Source organism: Solanum pennellii, chromosome 5 (genome assembly GCF_001406875.1).
Source record: "Solanum pennellii chromosome 5, SPENNV200".
Classification (NCBI taxonomy): Eukaryota; Viridiplantae; Streptophyta; class Magnoliopsida; order Solanales; family Solanaceae; genus Solanum; species Solanum pennellii.
Window position 1 is genome coordinate 10371396 of NC_028641.1, and position 7987 is coordinate 10379382.

The following is a 7987-nucleotide window of genomic DNA, read 5'->3' on the forward strand; positions in this document are numbered from 1 at the left end:
TGGCCCAAATTCCAAATCTTGAAATTTGTCCTATTTTAAAAGATGGTTCAAAAGTGGGTGTGGCCTATTCTTCCACCTATACTAAATACTAAAATAAGAGGGCTGCACCATTTGGGTCCCTTTTTAGCGCATTTTCGATTCTGCTTCATTTGTATACAGTGAATGTATAGGGGTGTATGTCGACTTCTTTGCAAGGTATACAAAAATTGTATACCAATGTATAAAAACTTGTATATCAACTTTGTTTCCTATATTTCAACTTCCGTCTTCCCTATATTTGATCAAGATTGACTTGATGGCGGTGTTAGGTTTCAATCTAACTCCCAATGCAAGGGTAGAGTCTCATGGACTCAAGGCTGGTATCCCATACAAAAAGATATACAACGAGGCTAATATTCATACTTAAAGGGCGAGGCATGAATTATCTTAACAAAACTCGCAACTCTATATATAATAATATAATTAAAAATAAGGAGTTAAGTAAAAAAAGAAAATCATCGGTTGGTAACTCAAAAGAAAACTAAATATTCTAAAATCATGCTTGGGTTATAAAACTGAATATGTAAAAAGCATGCTTAGACTATATACCGTACTAGTTTTTTTTCAAACAAACAAAAGTTCCACTTGAAAAATTTAAACTTCACAAGAGAATAAGGCAACAGACGGAGGCATAGAGAACAAAATAGAGGCAACCATGAGCTTATCCATTCTCCACAATAACAACACATTCGAGGAAGATATGAACTAATTGAAATACTACTAACACAAGACATCTAATAAAATAATGAAGTAAAATAAAAGAATGTATAACACTATGAGGGGGTTTAAACTTCATCTTCAACAACTAAAGAGAAACATGAACTAAGACATTAAATCGAGCAATTATTGGACATTAACAGTGACCCAAGATTGAACAGGTGCATTCATCAAAGGAAGAGAAGAAACCAACAGAGAGCTTAAGTTCACAAACGAAACGCCAACTAAAAAAAGTTAAAGATCAAAAGAAGATTACCTTTTTCAGGCAGAAAAATGACACGGTAACAAGTTGAAGTGAGCTATACCACCACCGCATGTGAGAATCCGACGAACTCTAAGCAGTGAACGAGAAAGCAAACTCAAAACTAAACTCTAAACTCCGATCGTTCAGAGTCTATTCCCTATGTATTTTGTATATGACTTTGTGCACCTCGTTATCTTACGCTATATTTTTGGTTTCCAATGTAAGCTGGCTTTCTACTATTTTTTTCCACAACCTTTTACCCTATTTTTACATTTTTTTCTCCCAACTTCTCCTATACTTCCACTTTGTTTCTTGCCAAAATAAATTTCCCAACCCTTAACACTAAGGATGAGGGGGTTAATAGATGAGAAGATAGGGTCGGATGGGGGGGATCGGGTAAAGCAAAGGGTGATTACTAAATTCGAAATTGAATTCCTTCTAAGAGATAAGGTTGAGGAGATGTAAACCCTATTGTTCTCAATGGATAGAGAATGGTGTCCACTCGATTTTTCGGCTAGGTATTTTGTGAGAAAAAATGGGACTGGGGCTACTGAATGAGAATTGGACGGGATGAAATAAAGGCCCAAAACTTTGGTCTCTAAATGGGTTGAAGAGATTTGGCTACAATTGCAATAGAATATTTAATAATTTAGCCAAACAAATTAAATATGTTACCAAAAGAATTAATTTTCGATGATTCGATTAGGATTCAAATAGGACAAATTAATATGAATTAATAACGAACTTCTTAATCTTAACAAAACAAAATAATAAAATTAATTGTAAACTAGTGATTAAATAATATAACCATATTTTAAACTAAACTAATACAATAAAATACTTACTAAAATTAAAATATTTTTGAGATGATTTTCAAAATGTTTATAAAACATATTAATTAAATACAAAATTACATAAAACCTACAAAACATATAAAAATGACAAAATTACCTTAAAATAACTTGAAAGATATTTTCAATTTCATAAAATTAATTATTTGAGATCGTTCGAAATTTAAGAAGCTCGATGAATCAATTTCTATCGGGGAGGGTCAAAATTAGGTGTCAACACTGCTAATGGGCTGATTTATCTTTGAAATCAGGAAAGGGGGATGTGTATATAGAACCCCACCATTGACAAGTCAATGAAATTACTTAATTCTCCTCGGGGTACCTCTTTCTATACTAAATATGGTTTTTGATACGACGACTCATGTGACGATTATAAAGATCTATTTATCGATCATTATAGTAATTTTTACAACAATGAGGTGTCCACGTGAGGATTGTCGTCAATATTTACTGTTTGAGGACTAAATTCTGTGAAAACACTCCATGGCCATCTTGAGGGGATCTCTCTAATAAATCATTCGGTTAATTTTGTCAATGGGAAGCCTTATTGGATTGCATCTACGGGTATTGATGATGATGATGCACGCAACATTATTTCTTTTGATTTAGCAAACGAGACATGGGGAATCTTGGAGATTCCCATTTGTGGAGGAGACAATTGTAATATCAACTGGGAATGGTGGGAAGTGACCTCTCTTTGATTTATACTTGTCATAATGTAGTACTACTTCTAATGTTTGGATTTTGAAAGACTGCAGAGGTAATATGTCATGGACGAAATGGTTCACCATTGAATACCCTAAATATGGTGTGATATATATGTTTTCTTCACCCAATTTCATATTTTCTATACACCTTCACTAGACAAATAAGGGGAACATTACACTTTAGATTGATAATGTTATTTGATGGTTAAACTAAAAAACTAGAACACATTGCTGTTGTTGGGGAATACAATCCTTTAGGAGGCATTGCTAATCCCCTAACGATATCTGACGAATTCTGCTTAGTTTTGTTGGTATGCTCCTTTTGCACTTCTTTTTTCTGTCAAATATAGGACGAGACGTTAAATATGTTTTTTCTTGTAGTGATTGTAAGCATTTCTCCTTATTATTAAACTAGTTTACAGATACGTGTGTTGCGCGAAGTCCTCTATCGTTGATTATTATAGTAGTCTTTGTATTCTAAAGCAATAAATCATTAGCAATGTACATGTTTCAAAAGATTTTTTTTGAATTACTCATGGTTCAAAAATGTACAAAGATAATTTTTCATGAGAGATAGATCTCAATTTAGAAATATGTTGATGTGTTATGCTACATCGTTCACCAATATCGTGTGAGTGTGTATATAGCATCCTTCATTCGTCTCGTAGGTGGAAGGATAGTTGAAAACACATAAGTATAGAAGACATATTAAATAACAAGGAGAATATAACATACCAGTCAAGGTTTCGATACGACCTCATCTCACCACTTCTAATATGCTTATTGTAAATCCACACATGGAGACAGAATAACAAGAATATAGTATGCTAAAATTAGTATTCTGATTAACTCGTAGGTGAAATTTTACATTTTTATGTACTAAAACTGTAAAAAGATATTTACATAAGTATGTCACTTATAAGGTAATGATTATATAAGTATATATGATAAGTAGATCCACCTCTCGTTGATTATAATAAATGACATTATTTTCTCACTTTGTAACCTAATTTAATTAACAAAAAATCTAGTATCCCCTAGATTATAACCTAAATCGCAGAGGCACATCTTAACTAAACTAAGGTCCTATTACCCCTCCCCCCAACCCCTTTTTTGTAATTTTATGCACCTTTTTAGCTTATGTAGAATCCAAATATTTCACACGAACCCCAATTGCATGGAGTCACGAGTGTGCCAAATAAGACAAAAGGTGTAAAAAAATTACAAAAAAAAAAATTTCAGGGGGTAATAGGACCTTAGTTTAGTTAAGGTTTGTCTGTGAGATTTCAGTTATAGTATATGGGGTGTAACACCCCGTAGCCAAAACAGACCAAAAATTAGTTTTTCAGAAAAATCTGCAGGTGCTACCAACAGTGGCATCGACGGACCGTAACCTGAACCATGGTCTGTCCTGCACAACCGTCGATGGGATCAGAAACTCCATAAAATTTCAGCCTATAAAAATAGGTTAAGTCTTGGACGACAGACGGACTTACGGTCCGTAGGTCAAATGATGGTCCGTAGTCCGTGACCATCGACAAGACTCCCTTCAACCACTCTCTGACAAGAGTTATGGATGACCAGCATGGTTCGTAGGTGGACCTACGGTCCGTAGGTCTGATCGTAGGTAGAAAATTTGCGCCAGTTAAGGGGAAATGCAGTTGGGTCAACTTAAAATGATAATAACTCTTAGCAAAAAATATATTAGGTCTCCCATGACCTACCCATAGATAGATAATTGAATTATCTTTCCATAGGCACCGACCTTGCTAAAATCAGACCTCCGAGTAAAACTTTATGCCTATTTTAGTAAAGGCCTGTCGAACAGGCCCTCACGATGGACCCAACGACGGGGCGTCGGGCGCACGACGGACTGTCATTCCTGGCCATCGTGAGGCCCGACAGCAACCTTCGCAGGGGTCTTTTTGACCTTTCCCACTCCAGTTAAACCCTAAGTTACGTCGTTTTGACCCTAAATCATCATATTTTAGTCAGTTTAATCCTAGAAACATGATTAAAACATATCCAAGTCAAATCAATAAATCAAAACTTAGAAAATTAGAAGCAAGAGAGGAGAAAAAACTCAAGAACCCTAGTTCAAGAACACCACAAGCTCCAGCAGTTCCAGCCCCAAAACTTAGGTATTTTTCCTTGGATTTCATCACCAGGTATGTGGGATTTCACTAATGGGTTCCTTTCACCCATTGGGTCCTTAGTTTCAGTTTGATTCTTGATTCTCTTATCATGATTAAACCTAGGATATCTAGAACTTTGATATAACTTCATGAATTTATTAAATATATGTTCCAAATCAGATTATCATGTTATTACTCAGAGTATCGCATGAATATCAGAACACTAGCTTCGTATTTCTTTAGTTCTTCAATTACACATGCTAGGTCATATATTTCAGACACTTCAGTTATACATGCCTCAATTATAAATGCATAATTACCATATTAATTGTTGCATTCTCAGTTTGCATGTTCAGTTTTGAGCTATCTAGCATTTACAGAAATTCAGATATAATCAGTTAATTTACAGAATTCATTAGGAGTAGTATAATACCGAGTTGGACTAGGGCTTAGCGTGCCCAATAGTCCCAGATTTACTAGCCAAGTAGGTTGTAAGTCCCCTCTGTGGGCAATCAGTTTAGTGATCACGCCAGCATGCCTTTATACCTTTGGCCGGGTATATTGGGTCATCTCGACGAGGCGTATACATCGGACTCCACATTTAGCTAATGTGGTTTTATCATCGGTTATTAGTAGCTCCAACAGTTCAGCATGTTATAAATTGGTCATTGCATCCAGTTAGCTTAAAAATCAGCACATCACGTTCAGATTATTATATTTCTTTCTGTGCTTGTTCAGTTATGTTTTATTTCGGTTTTACTCTATTGTACATGCTCAGTACATTTCAAGTACTGACGCATACGTGCGCTACATCTTCTCCTGATGTATGTTTAGTTTCTCAGCATCCAGATCACGCATAGATCGATTTCCCGATCTCCAGTTCAGCAGATTCAGTAGTGAGTCCTCATCTCTGAGGACAATAATCATGAGTTCCATTTCAGTCTTTAGTCATTTAGTTTCAGTTTTTGCTAGATTTAGCAAAGGCTTGTCCCAGTATTTCTAGTCTAATTTAGAGGCTATTTTCAGACATAGTTAGATTCAGCTTAGTATTAAGTTAATATTTCTTTTGTATTAAACTCATTGTTTTCAAATATCCCAGTTATAGAATATGGGTATTTCCCATCTTTTCATTTTAAGTATGATTTAACTTCCGCAACAATTTATTATCTTTAGTATGCTCATGATCATGCCAGCAGGGTTAGCTTGGGATCACTTGTGGTCCTAGGTTCCGTGTCCGCGTCACGGGGGTAGTTCGGGACGTGAGAAAACTTGGTATCAGAGCACTAGGTTCAAGATTCCTATGATGTTTGAAAGAGCTGCACTAAGTAGAGTCCTTTTCATTGGTGTGAAGTGCACCACATCTAATGAGAGGGAGGCTATGAAGTGATTTACGAAAACTTCACTTTCTTGTTACTCTTATTGTGCGTAAGGTATGATCTTATTCCAATAAAACTTGACATTCTAAGTTTCAGATCATCCCTTCTCATAGAGCTAAGGCATGGAATGCTAATGCATGCAATGTTAACGCAGTTCCTCTAGTACTAGATAAGGAAGTTCAAATGTAGAGTTTCAGAATGCCAATTCAGCTTTTGGATCAGAGTATGACCAACCAGAACAATCAGTAGGTTCTAGTTCCTACTAAAAGAAATGACCGATTAGTGGCAGCCAGAGTTTGTGATTTTGTTAGGATGAATCCGCCTAAATTTTTAGGATCACAAGTTGGTAAGGACCCACAGAAGTTCATTGATGAGGTCAAGAAAATATTTGGTGTGATGTCAGTAACTGGTAGTAATAGTTGAGATTGGCATCTTACAAACTCAAGGATGTGACTCACATATGGTTCACTCAGTGGAAAGACAACATACATGACTTTGCCTTTTGTAACTAAGTATAGCAGTCCAATTCAATGTTAGTCTAGAAACTCTCTCAAAACTTTTACGTTTCTACTCCAGTCGGTGACCCAGCTATAGCTAGACGGGTATACAAAAATTGCCCTGTCACAATATCTCAGAAAGTCACCTCAGCAGATCTAGTAGAGTTAGAAATGGTAGACTTCGATGTCATTCTAGGCATGGATTGTTTACACTCATGTTATGCCGCAGTCGATTGTAAAACTAGGATTGTTCGTTTTCAGTTTCCAGAACCAATCTTAGAATGGAAGGGTAGTAGCCTAGCGCCTGTGGGTCGATTATTTCTTACCTTAAGGCCAGAAAGATGATGTCTAAGGTTTATCTCTATCATCTAGTTCGGGTTAAGGATTCTATCCTTGAAACCCCATCTCTTGAGTCAGTTCCAGTAGTCTGTGAATTTCCAGAAGTATTTCCAAAAAATCTTCCTGGGGTTCCTCCCGAAAGGGAAATCGACTTTGGAATTGATCTCCTTCCAGATACCCAACCTATTTCTATTCCTCCTTATAGAATGGCTCCAACAGAGCTTAAGGAATTGAAAGAGTAGTTGAAAGACCTTCTAGATGTTTCATCAGACCTAGTATTCCACCATGGGGTGCACCAGTATTGTTTGTAGAGAAGAAAGATTGTTCTATCAGAATGTGCATTGACTATAGACAGTTGAACAAGGTCACAATCAAGATAAGTATCCCTACCCCAGGATTGATGACTTGTTTGACCAACTTCAGGGTGCTAGGCATTGCTCAAAGATAGACCTCAGATCGGGTTATCATCAGCTTAGAGTCAGAGATAGTGACATTCTGAAAATAGCCTTCAGAACTCGGTATGGTCATTATGAATTTGTAGTTATGTCGTTTGGACTAACCAATTCTCCTGCAGCTTTCATGGATTTTATGAACAGAGTGTTCAAACATTACTTAGACTTGTTGTTATCGTCTTCATTGATGATATCCTCATTTACTCTAAGAGTGAGGAAGAACATGCAAGTCATTTGAGAGTTCTTCTGCAGACTCTCAAAGATCGCTTGTTATTCGCTAAGTTTAGTAAATGTGAGTTTTGGTTGCAATTCGTTGCTTTCCTTGGTCACATTATATCTAGCGAAGGGATCCGCGTAGATTCACAAAAGATAGAAACAGTGAAACAATGGCCCAAACCTACCTCTGCTACAGATATCAGAAGTTTCTTAGGTCTAGCAGGTTATTACAGAAGGTTCGTGGAAGGATTTTCATCCATAGCCTCACCCCATTGACTAGGTTGACTCAGAAGATGGTCAGCTTCCAATGGTCAGATGATTGTGAGAAAAGCTTCGCAGAATTGAAAACTAGATTGACTACAACTCCTGTCTTGACTCTACCAGAGGTTTCAGATGGTTATGTGATCTATTGCG

At 36.4% G+C, this 7987-nt stretch overlaps 1 pseudogene; it reads left to right on the forward strand.

Annotated features, from left to right (window-relative positions):
- Positions 1–295: 295 nt before the first annotated feature.
- Positions 296–2908, forward strand: LOC107019293 (annotated as a pseudogene).
- The last annotated feature ends 5079 nt before the right edge of the window (positions 2909–7987 follow it).